Consider the following 16720-nt stretch of genomic DNA (forward strand, 5'->3'; position numbering starts at 1 on the left):
CGAAAATGATATTTTCCTTAAGAATTGCAAAAATTGCCCCCCCCCTCAAATTTATAAAACATGCTAAAAAAGATTTTTTTTTTAGAAAAAAATGAGCTAAAAAGCATTTATTAGCTCCCCTCCTCCTTGTTTCCGTGAATTGACGTATTAATGTTCCGTGAAGCCGATAACTAATTATGCTACCCAAAATCTTGAAGTTTTTAAATTCGGCATGCCGATTGCTAATTAATCAGTAAAATTTGTAAGATCGGTTAGATATCTTGAGAGTGCATACTTCCACAAAGGGAACTGATGCCCCTAGTTGGATGATCACTTACTAAAACTGATATCCTAATTCCGAAAAAAAAAACATTTTGTAAGTGTTTGTCAAGGACTATTATCATTTTTATAAAATATAAGTTCAACATTTGTCCCAAGCACCGTTAACCAACCAATTTATGGTTTATCGGTAGTTCTAATCTAAACTGTTAAAGGTTTCTATTTTAAAGTAGAATTTTTAGAAAAATTTATTTTACCGATAGTTGTCACTTTAATTTCTCTTATATTATGCTTAATTGCAAGTACTTGCTATTGGTAAAGGGGGGATGTTTGACCCTTGACGCCCAAAAATTTCGGGGGGATTCAGGTGGAGCTGTCAGGGAATGGTGAGGAGAATGTTAAGTAAAATTAAAACGCACTATACGCATGGACGTTGTCAAAATGATGTATGTCAGGAATGACTTAGGGTATTAAGTTAGACCTTTAACGGAGTGATTCAATGGATTCTTTTTTTATTGATGTTATGAGAAACATAATTACACAGCTTGAAACAAAGACTGTTTTTTTTTTGCATTTTCCTGTTGTTGTTTTTTTCGCCGTCAGTGAGGCACTGAGACATCATAGTAAAATGTTTAAGGATTCAAATGAAAGCTAAAATTTATCAACCAACTTGATTTTTATAACTTAAAAAACATAGCTTTATAATAAATTTAGTTTTTGATAAAAACTACATCTTCATATACAAGATGAAAAAGCACACAAATAATATAACAAAATAATATAAAACACGCATCTTTCGAAAAGTTGCTCCTGTGGTGTATGATGTCATATTTGTTTGACTCAACTGCCTGATTCCCTGCAGTTCGTTCGCAACAAAATCTTAAATAGCCAAAGACTCTTATCTTTGTGTTGTATAACAATCAAAAGTTATTATCAAAATTGTATATAATACTAGTCCTCTATAGATGAATTTTAGCTCAACCCAGTCTGTGGGAGCCCTTATATGATTAAACAATCTGCGTACTATATTGAAACACTATCATCCATCAAGCCTTTTCCTTCCTTCCACATTTTCGACACTCCACAAAAACCCACTATTACCTTGACTTGATTTGTCTATTAATCACTTTTACTGCCCTTCAATCTCTTTAAATAAGCTGACTTAAAAAGCCTAGTCCTGGCTAGCCTAGTTATTTTCTCTCAAAATTCCACAATTCTAGCCAATGTAGCAATCCTTAAGGAAAAGCACAAATCTCCTTTCAGTACCACTCAACCTTTGGGCATAAAACTCTATAAGAATATCTGAGCTGAATTATTTCAAAATTAGCTGCTTTTACAGAACTTTTGATGCATAATGTCTACTAGCTAAACTTAAGACCTAAATTAAAGAAAATCCTCTTTGATCACTAATATTTTTCCTCAAAAATTAATTCTAATCTCAGATGCTACCTCTTCTCTACTCCTATATACTAATACTGCTGACTTCTGAGTGTTTAGCGCTAAAACTTCTTTTTCTAAATAATCCTTCCTTCATTATATCTTATAGCTACTAAAGATTATCTCTACTATTCGCGACTTCAACCGCTTTTGGGCCATGCCCCACTTGAGCATTTCGAAAATCCTGATGCCCCTCTGGTAATACTTAAATTCTGTTATTAAAAAATTTGTTATCAAAAGCTTTCTTCAGGTATTCAACTGAAAGAAGCTTAAAAGGCCAATACTTTGGTATCTTTTTTTGGGGTCGTCCTCAAGGCATATTTCATATTAATGAAAAATGTTGTCTGAATACAAATCTAAATATAAAACTGACAAATAAAGGAGAAAAAGAAAACTAAAAAAATAAAAAAAAAATAAAACTAAAAAAGGTAAATGTATTCAAGCCGAAGTAGCTGAGTTGGTAAAGCGTTATGTTCCAGGTTCTAGGTCCGAGAGTTTCCAGGGTCGAACCTTGGATTTAGCATTAATACAAAAGAAGAAAAAATGTATTCAAGCCGAAGTAGCTGAGTTGGTAAAGCGTTATGTTCCATGTTCTAGGTCCGAGAGGTTCCAGGTTCGAACCTTGGTTTTAGCATTAATACAAAAGAAGAAAAAAACTAAAAAAAAAATAAAACTAAAAAAACAGGTAAAAACTACTAAAAAAACTAAAAAAGCTAAAAAACTAAAAAAAAACTAAAAAAAGGTAAAAAATAAAAAAAATAAAAAAATAAAAAAATAAAAAAAGGGTAAAAACAGCAAAATAAAAAAATTAAAATAAAACTAATAAAAAACGTAAAAACTGAAAAAGAAAAAAAACTAAAAAAACTGAAAAATAAAGGAGGAAAAGAAAACTAAAAAAAAATAAAAATAAAAAAAAACTAAAAAAGGTAAAAACTACAAAAAAAAACTAAAAAGAAAAAAACTAAAAAGCCAAAAAAAGGCAAAAACAAAAAAAAACTAAAAAGAAAAAAAGGAAAAAAACAAAAATTTATTTCATCATATACCAATTCAAAAACGAATGTATATACAGACCGGGACAGAGGGAATATAAATGACGACCGGGACACTCAAAGAGAAATTACAGACTGGGACACTGGGACACAAATGACGACTGGGACGTTTGTGTCGACTGACGTCATGTTTGTGTATCGACTGACGTCATGTTTGTCAACTCTAAATGACGGCTGGGACACAGGGACACAGCTACAACGGGGACGCCGAGGGGCACAGGGGGATATATAAATGACGACGGGGACACAGGGAATGTTCGATTAGCAATCACCATCAACAAAGCTCAAGGGCAATCATTAGAATCATGAGGTATAACTAAAAAAACTAAAAAAAAGGTAAAAAAAAAAAAAAAAAGACAAATTCAAAAACGAATGTATATACAGACCGGGACACCGGGACACAAATGATGACCGGGAAACAGGGAATATAAGTGACGACCGGGACACTCAAAGAGAAATTACAGACTGGGACACCGGGACACAAATGACGACCGGGACACAGGGAATATAAATGACGACCGGGACACAGGGACAAAACTACAACGGGGATGCCGGGGGGCACAGGGGGATATATAAATGACGACGGCGACGCAGGGAATGTTCGATTAGCAATCACCATCAACAAAGCTCAAGGGCAATCATTAGAATCATGAGGTATATATCTGAATACGGATTGTTTTTCCCATGGATAATTATATGTTGCATGTTCAAGAGTCGGTAAACCTGACAATCTATTTATATGCACAGACAATGGGACAACGAAGAATGTTGCATATTCGCAAGTTTTACGTAGTTAAAAACATATATATATATATATATATATATATATATATATATATATATATATATATATATATATATATATATATATATATATATATATATATATATATATATATATATATATATATATATATATATATATATATATATATATATATATATATATATATATATATATATACTAGCTGTTGGGGTGGCGCTTCGCGCCACCCCAACACCTAGTTGGTGGGGGTGCTTCGCGCCCCCCAAGCCCCCCCCGCGCGTAAGTCGTTACGCGCCATATTAGTTACTCGCCATTGTAGTTGTGTCCCTATGTCCCACCTGTGAATATAGATATATATATATATATATATATATATATATATATATATATATATATATATATATATATATATATATATATATATATATATATATATATATATATATATATATATATATATATATATATATATATATATATATATATATATATGTTTTTAACTACGTAAAACTTGCGAATATACAACATTCTTTGCTGTCCCATTGTCTGTGCATATAAATAGATTGTCAGGTTTACCGATTCTTGAACATGCAACATATAATGGTCCATGGGAAAACAATCCGTCTTCAGATCTAGACCTCATGATTCTAATGATTGCCCTTGAGCTTTGTTGATGGTGATTGCTAATCGACCATTCCCTGAGTCGCCATCGTCATTTATATATCCCCCTGTGCACCCTGGCGTCCCCTTTGTAGTTATGTACCTGTGTCCCGGTCGTCGTCATTTATACTCCCTGTGTCCCGGTGCTTTGTTGATTGCTAATCGAACATTCCTTTTGTCCCGGTCGCTTTCTCTTTGAGTGTCGTCATTTATTTAGATTGTCAGGTTTACCGACTCTTGAACATGCAACATATAATTGTCCATGGGAAAAACAATCCATATTCAGATCTATACCTCATGATTCTAATGATTGCCCTTGAGCTTTGTTGATGGTGATTGCTAATTGAACATTCCCTGTGTCCCGGTCGTCATTTATATTCCCAGTATCCCGGTCGTCATTTGTGTCCCAGTGTTCCCCTTTTAGTTTTTTTTATTGGTTTTGACCTTTTTTTAGGTTTTTTAGTTTTTTTCTTTTTTCTTTTTAGTTTTTTTGAAGTTTTTATCTTTTTAGTTTTTTTATTTTTATTTATATTTTTTTAGTTTTCTTTTTCTCCTTTATTTTTCAGTTTTCTTCCTTTTTTTAGTTTTTAGTTCTTTTAGTTTTTACCTTTTTTAGTTTTTTTTAGTTTTTTAGATGAAAATTTTTTTTAGTTTTTTTCTTTTTAGTTTTTTATTGGTTTTTACCTTTTTTTTAGCTTTTTTAGTTTTTTTCGTTTTTTCTTTTTACTTTTTTTTTAGTTTTTATCTTTTTTATTTTTTTTTATTTCTATTCTTAATTTTATTAGTTTTCTTTTTCTCTTCTATTTTTCAGTTTTTCCCTTTTTTTTAAGTTTTTTTTTTAGTTTTTAGTTTTTTTAGTTTTTTAGTTTTTTCAGTTTTTTTTTTAGTTTTTAGTTTTTTACCTTTTTTAGCCTAACCAGGATTTGAACCTGGGACCTTCATTCTCCGTTCTGACACCCTCTCTCACCGAGTGACTACTCCAGCATGTTCATTTTGGTGTTTTAAATGGTATTTTATTAACCAAATTAATGTGTTTTACAATATACTAAGCATCGTCAAAGCAAAAATGATGGCAACTAATTTCATATATATATATATATATATATATATATATATATATATATATATATATATATATCTATATTCACAGGTGGGAGACACAGGGACACAACTACAATGGCGCGTAACGACTTACGCGCGCGGGGGGCTTGGGGGGGCGCGAAGCGCCCCCACCAACTAGGTGTTAGGGTGGCGCGAAGCGCCACCCCAACAGCTAGTTTTTATATGATGTGTAACATCATTCCAGTACCATCATGTAAGTTCCTTAAATGTATTTGTTAGTGACGTCATTGACATCAAAAAGGTTTTTTTTTTTCAAAATTAAGGCTCTAAATAATAATCAGCCAAAGGGTGCACAACCTGCCCATGACCCACCGAACTATTGTCATGTCCCATGTTGGGAATCACGGCATTAGAAGCTCAACCCCTGTTTCACTAGCACATGATGCATAGCCAGTTTAGAAATTTTACTACAATCTACACAATAAATTTCGCACTCCCATATTTATCTGCTTTTATTGCTGAAAAATGGCATGACAGGCTTATTTATAAGAGACTTTCAATTAACAACTTCCTATTTACCAAGTCTTAAGCACTTTTAAAGTCTAAGAGTACTACAAATTTACCAAATTTCTTCCCTCTAGCATATTTCCTTATCAATACCTTCAAAGTTATCCAACGGTCAATAGTTTTCAAACGTCGATTTGAATCCCGCGTACACCGGGCTAAGTATATCCTTATTTTCAGACCGATGTATTAACCTAAATTTCAAAACCTTAAAAAATAAGCTAATCACTATATTCCCCATGATAGGCCTGAAGATTTCGTGTAACTTCTTATAACCTTTCTTAAAAAGAGGCAACATATTATACCTTATTTTTATGTCTGTGCCATAAGCAAACAATTCTATTGACGCACGCCATCTATTCCTAAGTAGTATTTACTTCGATAGTTCGATTGCTCTGTTAAAATAAAACAATTGTTTACCCTTTTATATTTTAATTGTAAAAAAGGTAAAAGATTGCAAATTAGGAAAAATTAAAGTATCCCATTCTGTTCAGTTGTCCTAATTTTAAAGTTGAAGTAAGTTCATTTCTTTTGAACTTCTGTTCTAAACCTGAACTAACCTAGTCTGAATCAAAGGGGTCTACCACATGTCTCATTTTATAAGAGGGTTTTTATCAGTAGATTGAGGGGGGGTGTGTGAAATACTATTTAAAACTCTTAGGACGATCTTTGCCGTCGGCCTACTATAATTGTAATAAGAATCCCGACATGCATGGGTTGATCTAGTAGCCTAGTTAGGTATTGGGTAAATAGGCTAGTTGGTTCCTGGGCCAAAGTTCTGTGACATCTTAAAGAAAGCAAGGTAAATGTTAAGTTTCCTTCCAAACTGTCTGAAGTGCGTATTAGTACATATAGCAAGATTCTGATGATTGCATATTGTTTCTTTGTCATTATTAGAGAAGTGCATTAATTTGTGGTTGACCCTCCTCCATGAGGCAAACTAAAAATGCAAACTAAAAATTGCCCCACAGTCCTGTGGGCTGTGGGGCAAGGTCTGTATTCTATATTCATTCTACAAAGAGTAATAAAACTAAAAAAAACAAGCTTTATTTAATAAGTATAGAATACAGACCTTGCTTCACTACCCACATGGCTCATGGACTAATATGCTTTGCTCTATAGGTAATGTTACCGGTAAGCAAGCCCACTTTACTCATTTTTAGTTTGCCCCATGGAGGAGGGTCAACCAGAAATGGATACAATTCTAGAATTAGTATTTCTAAGTGCTTTAAACCAGAAATTATGCTGCTTTGCAGCATAGTTTCCAGTTTAGAGCACTTGGAACAAAACTAAACATTTACCAAAAGCAGTTGGACTTGCCTAAGTGCAGTTAATTTCAACATTTGACATTTCAGTCAATGACTGACTGAACTCTACAACTCCAACACCAGAAGAATTTTACCTTAAGCGCTCTAGCCTGTATACCCAGAGATTGCCTTAATAGTGTGCAGGGCCTAGTGCAGCCACTACTATGCAGGGCCTAAGATGATGGTCATAATGTAGCAGGAGCATAATAAGTTATTTGCAATTGGAATACATAATGAAATCATAGAGTGTGTGCTTCAGTTTCTTTCCAGGAGAAAGCAAAGGATGAAAATATTTGGAAAAATGGACAGGTATTCTTTTCATAAGAAGTGAAAGTATTAAGTAGAGTGCTCTATGGAACCATCTTGGGACCAACACTATTTAACATTTATATTAATGACACATAAACCACAGTCAAAAATAAATTAAGTCTTTACACTGATGATTCATTGGATAGGTTGATACACCTGATAAGAGAGCCTCTATGCAGAGTGACCTATGGGTACTTTCCCCATGGGCAACTTTGTGAAGGCTCAAGTTCAATGTAAATAAATGTTGAACAATCCACTTTGGAAAGAAAATGAGAAATACTCTTATCAAGGAGGCACACTCGTGCCTCTATAAAGAGGCAACACACGACAATGTTAAGCGATCTTCGGTTCCAGTGGTCGCAGAGGGATGGGGAGGGATGCATTTCGTAGCCCGAGCTCCAACTAAGAAACCTGCAAAATTTCATCCCCCTCCAACTTTTCCTTCATGGGGAAAATCTGGCCGAAAGTTTCGACTCGTCAACCCCAGCCCCCCTTTAACGTTGTCCGATCGGGCTGAAATTCCCAAGTTAAGGTCCCCTAGGGCCCAGGAGCTTATCCGCGAAATTTCAGCTCGATCCGATAACTCCTTCCCTGTTTTCCAGAAACCACGCATAGCCACTTAAAATTCATTTACTTTTTTTTCCTAGACGCCTACAGGTCACATCCGACATCGGATCTGGGTGTACGAAGACTCATTCGATGCGGAATTCCCCGAGTAATTTTCCTGGAAAGTTTCGTAGGAAAATCTTAACCCCCCGAAAGTTTCGACCCTCCAACCCCCCCCCCCCTTTTAACGTTGTCCGATCGGGCTGAAATTCACAAGTTAAGGTCCCCTACGGCCCAGGAGCTTATCCGCAAAATTTCAGCTCGATCCGATAACTCCTTCCCTGTTTTCCAGAAACCACGCATTAGCTACTTAATTAACGGATTTCTCTCCATAAGAGCCCATGTTAATTTGAAATTTTTAAAAGTTATTGAGAAGTTATATTTACACACATGCAAGTGTTTAGCTCAGTCGGTAGAGCGTGGGACTTTTAATCCTCTGGTCAAGGGTTCAAGTCCCATACGGGCGGTTTTTTTTAACAACATCAAAATAAAAGTGTATAATTTTGATAACACCTGGACAGCTTATCAATTGAGAGATAACAGAATATCAGTTTCTTATGAGCAAAAGAAACATTTGGTCATTCTATCTATTTTTTTTCTATTTTATACAATGATTTAAAAGCGGGGGGGCGGCAGCCACCCAAGTTCCTCTCCTAATGTACAGGAGTACAGGAATTATTAAATTACATCCACCATGGATTGTAGAAAAACGTACAGAAATAATATGAAAAAAACTTCGTTTTCTTAAAGAGTTAAAGAGGCTGCGTCCCAAAGTCGAACCTTAAAACGTACAGGAATTAGAAGAGGCAGTTGGGGGGCTGCCGCCCCCCAAACCCCCAGCTTTTAAAGACTCTTTTGTACAGGTTTTTTGTTTTTTTGCTAACCCCCCGCTCTTGGCTTCGGAAAGGCCCTCTTTTAATTAACAAAAAATTGAAATGAATGAATAATGGAATAACTTCGAAAAATGTTAAACACAAGAGGACAGGAGAACCATTGCGCCGAAACTAGTAATTAGTAACAATGAAGTCCCCCCACAAAAAAAAACCTGTACAAAAGAGTCTTTAAAAGCTGGGGGTTTGGGGGGCGGCAGCCCCCCAACTGCCTCTTCTAATTCCTGTACGTTTTAAGGTTCGACTTTGGGACGCAGCCTCTTTAACTCTTTAAGAAAACGAAGTTTTTTTTATATTATCATATGCTAGGGATGGACATATCAAGACAGACTATCATCTTGTCTGAAGTTGGGAAAGACTTGAAGGTCATAGTTGATAAAGAATTAAAATTCACTATGCACACATAGACAGCTGTACCCAAATTACTCCAAACCCTTGGGATTATAAGAAGAACAATCACTAGTATGTCACCTATGGTGATGACTAAATTATATAAGGCATTGGCTAGGCCTATTTTGGAGTTTGGCATGTGTGTTGCTAGCCCTTTCAACAAAGATGACCAGCAGAAGTTTGAATCAGTTCAGAGATGGGCTACAAAAGCAACTGATGGATGTAAATACTTAAACTACTCATCCTGTCCAAAGAAACTGAAACTCCCCACTCTCGTCTAGAGATGTAAAAAGGGTGATATTATCATGATGCATAAGCTCCTGAATTCTGACTTTATTAAATAAGCCATTTCTACTTAACCAATCTGCCAGAACTAGGGGGCATAGTCAGAAACTATATCAGAAGAGAGCTGCCACTAGACAGCACAATAACAGTTTAGTAAGTTTGTGGAATTTGCTCACTGAAGAAGTGGTCGCTACTCACAGTACTGCTGCCTTTAACCCTTTGATGCCTGAATTATGAAAAAAGAATGGGAAAAATATTTCGGCCGTTTCCAGGCTTCGTTATGACCTATTCCACGACAGAAATGGCAAGAAAAAAAATGTTTCGATAAAGATGATGAAATAAAAAAAATGGTTCCCACAGGAACCATCCGGCAATCATGGTACAAAAACACTCTGATCGGCTACATAGTGTGGTAAGTCAGTAAACAATTCCTGTTGGGTGTGAAACACAAGGACACTTCACATTTTACGCATTTCACTTTGGAATGAGCTTGTACACATACTCTGCATCTCTGTTTGCTCTCTATCCAAGCCGGGAAGTGCCCCTGTCCTTCGAGTCTTGTCGAATCTGGGGGGTGACAAGTATAATTCTTTTTTTCCGATCTGCGTCACTGAGAGGTCTACCTCTCTTTGGTGTTGCCAAAGATGCACCAGATAGAAGTGCACGTGCCACATCTGTCTTGAACTGTAGCAGGTTCATTGGTTTCTGCCCAGCAGCAAGACACCTGCGGTATAAGAGCCAGCCATTCACAACGGAGAGGTCAAACAAGAAGAAGAAGATCCTCATGTACCATTTGCTCCGTGACTTGAAGTCGATCCTGTAAAGCTCCAGCAACATGTCGGCAAGATCTACACCACCCATAAAGCGGTTGTACTCCTTCACACAATATGGTCGCTTGACATCGGCATACTCTTTTCGTTTACCATCCCACCACCTACACGTATCTTCTGGGTCTAGGGCGGCATAGGTCGAAATCAAGTGGATTGGCTTATTGTCATACCACTTCACCACAATGGCATTCGACTGCGTTTCCACTCGCCAGTCGTAAGAGCCTCTTCCTCGGGCTTTCAAATTGCTGTCGGATTCCAAAGCACAGCCTTTCAACCTGTTTGCCCTCACTGTGGCCAGTGTAAGTATGCCCTGATCACTTAGTGTTTGTGCCAAGTCTAACGAGGAGAACCAATTGTCAAAGAATAGCTTGTAATTTTTGTGCTTGGGTATTCCTCTTGCAAGCCGCAGGACAAAACCAGCTCCAACTCCTAGGTCACTGACATCAACCGACCCCTTACCCGTATACATTTCAAAGTCGTAAACGAAACCACTCTCCCCAGCCCTTGAGATGGACTTATAACCCCACTTATGCGGTTTCTTGGAATTTTACTGCTTCAACGAAATCCTCTGTTTTGTCGGCACAATTTGTCCTTATTTTTCCCACCAAGTTTCATCCTACTCTAAGCGTTTCCCAAGATTTTAGGTTTCCCACCTCCAACTCCTCCCAATGTCGCCGGATCCGGTCGAGATTTGAAATAAGAGCTCTGAGACACAATATTCTTCTAAATGTCAAATTTCATTAAGATCCAATCACCTGTTTGAAAGTAAAAATACCTCATTTTTTCTAATTTTTCGGAATTAACTGTCCTCTTACTCCCCACTAGATGGTCGAATCGGGGAAACGACTATTTCTAATTTAATCTGGTCTGATCCCTGATACGCCCGCCAAATTTCGTCGTCCTGGCTTATATGGAAGTGCCTAAACTAGCAAAACCGGGACTGACAGACAGACCGACCGACAGAATTTGCGATTGCTATATGTCACTTGGTTAATACCAAGTGATATAAAAATTGTAAGGGTTTAAAAAAATTGTGTAATTGAGGGATAAATTGATGAGTATTTATGGAAGTCGATTTCCCTTTTAAGAACCTTTGGTCTCAGAAAAGCCGAATTAGTGCAAAACCAATCAATGTAAGGCTGTGGAGTCGGAGTCGAGAGTTGTGGAGTCGGAGTTTTAGTAAATTTTTACTGAATAAAGTAATAGTTAAGAGTCAATATATAAAAAATATCTGGAGTCAGAGTCGGTTATATAAAATCTACATAAATGAAGCTTTAAAACAGGGCTGTTGAGTCGAAGTTTTAGTAAATTTTCCCTGAATGGAGTCGGAGTTGGAATTGGGATATTGAAAATGTCTAGCGTCTGAGTCGGTTATAGGCCTAAATTGTAAAATCTAGTTAAATAAGGTTTCAAAACAGGACTGTGGAGTCGGAGACATGGAGTCAAGAGTTTTAGTATATTTTTTCTGAATGATGTCGAAATTGGAGTCAGTAAATTGAAAACGTCTGGAGTCGGTTATGACTTACAACCAACTCCACAGCCCTGCATTACTACAAAAATGAATTCAGAAAATTTTAATGCAAAAATTTAACACTAGAAATTGAATATTCCCGTAACTGTAGCGTTTCAAAAAAGAACAAGAAGAATTTATAACTTCTCCCACCAAATGATTTATAGGCCTAAGTTAATATTTTAACCAGCAATAAATTTTTCTTTTTAATTAACTCACTTTTTGTTTAATGAACTTGGCCAAGAGCCATCAGATCAGTTTATACAATGACTATTGGGTATTGCTTTAATTAAAAGCATTTATTTAAATAGTGCTGTAGTTTGAGTTGAACGAGGGTTGAGTTAGAAGGGATTGAGTTACACGCATACCATGTATATGATCTCACTTGTGATAAATATATTGGCATCATTCCTATGTTAGCTCTTGCTTACTAGACCCTTTTCAGGAGCCAATTAACTCGTGACTTCCGAGTTAAAAAACGCTTGGAACAAGAATAGTTAAGCAGTTAGTCTAAATTAATAAATATATTGGCTTTGTTCCAATCTTAAAACTTAACTCAGAGTAGCTTCTAACCCCTCCTAAAGTTTATTAAATAAAAAAAAAGTTTTTTAAAATTGAAAAAGTAAGGAGTGACATTGAAGCTTAAAACAAATAGAAATTATTCCGTGTATGAAAGGGGCTGTCCCCTCCTCAGCGCCCAACTATTTACGCTAAAATTTTCAATTGTTTTAAAAAGTAAAACTGTGCTGAAGAGTCAAACTTTAGCGTAAAGAGCAGGGCGTTGAGGAGGGGACAGCCACTTTCATATACGGAATACTTTCTGTTCGTTTTAAGTTTTAATGTCGCTCCTTACTTTCAGTTAAAAATCTATTCAGCCTTTTTCAGACTAAATGGCTTTCTAAAAGTTTTGATCCGACGATTTTGAAAAAAGGGGCAGGAGAGGGGGCCTAGTTGCCCTCCAATTTTTTTTGCTTACTTAAAAAGACCACTAGAGCTTTTAATTTTATTTACGAACGTTTTTATTACTAATAAATATAAGTAATTTCTATATTCGCATGTTTTTATTACGCATACGAGGGGGGTTTCAATCCCTCGCTCTTTACACTAAAGTTCGAACTTTGTTCCAGTTCTTTAAGAATGACCCCTGAACCACGAAGGCCGTTTAATTAGAATATATAGCTCTTTTGAAATTACTAAAAATATGGTAGCGTAAAAACCGAGGTGTTAAGGAGAATACAAACCCCCTCATATACGTAATAATTTCAGTTTGTCTTAAAATTTAATGTTGCTCCTTACTTTCAGCTGAAAAAACTTTTTTTATTTAATTTCTCATTGTTGTTTTTTAAATAATGCAGGAAAATCCAGCTTCGTAGAAATTCTCTTCTCCCATGATAAATTCCTCCATGGAAAGATCCTCCCACATAAAACTCCAGACCCCCTCCACCATCAACAGAAAAAATCCCCCTAAAAACGTCTGTATACTTCCCAATGACTAATACTATATGCAAACAATAGGCAGAGTTCATAACTTGCAGCCCCTCGCCCGATGACTGTGGGGGACCAAGTCGTACTCAGTTATTAGATTTTTCGAGTATGCTGAACAAAATGGCTATCTCAAAATTTTGATCCGGTGACTTTGGGAAAAAATTATCGTGGGAGGGGGCCTAGTTGCCTTCCAGTTGTTTGGGTCACTTAAGTAGGGCTCTAGAACTTTTCATTTCCATTAGAATGAGCCCTCTTGCAACATTCTACAACCACTGGGTCGATACGATCACCCCAAAAAAAAGACACACAATCTTGATCTTTCTTCTGGCAAAAACTACAAAATTCTACATTTTTGCAGATAAGAGCTTGAAACCTCTACAATAGGGTTCTATGATACGCTGAATCTGACGGTGCGATATTCATTTAGATTCTATGAATTATAGGTGAGGTTTCCCCCTTTTTTCGAAAACAAGGCCAATTTTCGCAGGCTTGTAACTTTTCATGGGGAAGACTAACCTTGATTAAGCTTATACATTTCAGCATTAAAATCCGATTCTTTTGATATATCTACTGGTATCAAAATTCCATTTTTTAGAGGATCCCTTACTATTGAACCGGGTCGCTCCTTACTACAGCTCGTTACGACGAACTGTTTGATAACTACAATGCAGCTGTCATAGACCCTTGGAAGAATACAAGTTACGAAATTAGGGGAAATCTCATAGTCTCTTTTACTTAGTCAATCGGAATAAGTTAATTAATTATATTGCATATTAAAGGAAACCAAATGAATTGAAAGCAGTGCTGTCACTTACTTGAAGTACTACTTAAGTAAAATTTTCCATTGCTTGTACTTGTACTTAAGTAAAACTCTAGGGTGTAGTTATTACTTGATACTTAAGTAAGATTACTAAATACTTATTACTTAAGATATTGATAATGTGCTTGTTTTTCAAATACTTTACCTTTGACACAAAAATTTTTTGTGCGTGTGCTTTGGCAATGTACAAGAAAACATTGCCTTTGGATTTAGAGTAAACTCAGATATAGCTCCATGTCCTATTTTTGGATGTGAAATAAGGTATTTGTTTATGACGAAAAAAATTATAGTATGATTATCACTTGGTTTAATTTTGTTTAAAATTTATATAATAAAAAAAAAATTATTTCACAGTTCACTGGTCGACAGGGAGCCAACATCCTTTGTTTTGTGCTAAATGTTGCATACTGTAGTCAATTTGGGCTTATGTTTCTGACATTAATGTTTAGGTTTTGTCATCTTGTCAACTTATCCAGATTTCTACCATTTCATCATCTTCAGGACCATGTTATTGGTAAGACTACTGAAGCTATGAATCTTTACCCATTTGTCTGCAATAATGTTGTCTGCAATAAATAAGTCTGTGGAATTCTAGCTGGATCCAATGCAGGGGTATTTTGTCAAATTCATTCCAGCAAATTCAGGTATTCAGACAAATCTGACTTCAGATTTGTCACTCCATTCTAAAGTTATAGGCCCTACTAAATTAAAGGAAAACTCAAATCTGTTAAAACTTGAAACCCTCTTCCCCTCGCCCTATTTGAGATAGGAATTGTGATACCAGAACCTGATATGAGCCCTGATCCTAGGCATCTTTGGTCTAGCTTTCATTCGGGTCCGTTGCTCCATTCGCAAGTTATACTAAATTAAACAGAAAACTTAAATTTTTTCAGCAATTAAAACCCACTCCCCCTTGTTATATTTGAGCTTGGGTCTTCATCCTAAGACTTGATACGTGTCATGGTATTAGGCCTCTTTGGTTCAATTTTCATTCAGATCCATCACTCCAGTCGCAAGTTACTCTGAATTAAACGAAAAACTTTTCTTTAGCAGGTAAAGCCCCCTCCCTCTTGTTCTATTTGAGCTAGGGTCTTCATCTTATGTGTCTCATGGTCCTTGGCACCTATGGTTCAATTTTCATCCAAATCCGGCCGGCGGTTCTCCCGCTATACCCGATTGCACAGACGGACGGACAGGTTTTGCAGCGTCTCAGGTAGCCATGTTGGCACATCGGAACCAAAAAAAGGAAAGAATAGTATATCATAATCCAGGCATCATCAACTATTTTGATGGTGGAAAAAATCCATCAAGATAGGTTTTGGGGATCCGTCTGTCCGTCCGCCCATGTTTGCGATCGAGTGTAGCGGGAGAACCGCCGGTCAGATTTGGATTAAAATTGAACTATTTGGGTTAAAATTGTGGTTAATTAGGGCGATGGGGAGGGGGCTTTAAGTTTGAAAAAAAATTGAGTTTTTCGTTTAATTCAGTGTAACTTGCGAATGGAGAGACGAATTTCGATGAATGAAAAAAAATGCCTAAGAGTATGATACGTATTGAGTTCTGGGACGGAGGCCCTAGCTTAATTAGGTAGAGGGGGAGGGGGCTTTAGGTGCTGAAAAAGTTGACTTTTTCGTTTAACTCAGATTATCTTGCGAATGTAGTAATGGATCTCAATGAAAATTACGCCAAAGATGCCAAAAACCATAAGACACATGATGTTTGGAGTTGAAGACCCTAGCTTAATTAGGGTGAGGGGAGAGGGCTGTAAGTGCTAAGAAAAGGTGAAGTTTTTCATTTAATTCAGTTTAACTTGGGAGTGGAGTGATGGATCTCAATGAAAATTGAACCAAAGATGCCGAAAGAGAACCAAAATAGAACGAAAGAGATTCTAATAGAACGAGGGGGAGTGGGTTTTAAGTGCTGAAAAAAGTCGAGCTTTTTGTTGAATTCAGTATAACTTACGAATGGAACAACAGATCCGAATGAAAGCTAGATCAAAGATGCCTAGGATCAGGGCCCATGTCGAGCTCTGATATCACAAGCCCTATCTCAAATAGAGCAAGGGGGAGGGGGTCTCAAGTTTTAAGAAAGTTGAGTTTTTCTTCAATTTAGTAGGACCTATAACTAATTCCACCCATGGCTTGCCCAAAGCCTGGAAATAACTCTTTTTTCCAAAATGAGCCATACTGAAGCCAACCTTCAACCAAATATTCCATCCCCAGAGAAAAATTACTGATTTTATTCCTTTTTTTGCCGGTAGATTTCCGACTTAGTCTTATGGCTTTTGCCACTTCATGGTGTGTAAACTGCTGCTAGAAATAGATAAGTTGTAACTTCTGCAGTTTGACCAACCATATGGAAAGCGTCTGAATCAGCGGGCTTGCTGCAGGCCCGTGATTTTATAATTTATGTGTGTAGGGAGTTTTACCGACCATCTGAATTGACTACGCAGCATGCGGCTTGCTTGAGTAAAAACCAGCCATTGGATGTAA

At 36.5% G+C, this 16720-nt stretch overlaps 1 protein-coding gene across 1 annotated transcript in view; it reads left to right on the forward strand.

Moving 5' to 3' along the window:
- Window positions 1-16720, forward strand: part of LOC136027528 (zinc finger MYND domain-containing protein 11-like) — a 447024-nt gene that overhangs the window by 287547 nt on the left and 142757 nt on the right. The window lies entirely within an intron of this gene.

This window comes from Artemia franciscana, chromosome 5 (assembly GCF_032884065.1).
Source record: "Artemia franciscana chromosome 5, ASM3288406v1, whole genome shotgun sequence".
NCBI lineage: Eukaryota > Metazoa > Arthropoda > Branchiopoda > Anostraca > Artemiidae > Artemia > Artemia franciscana.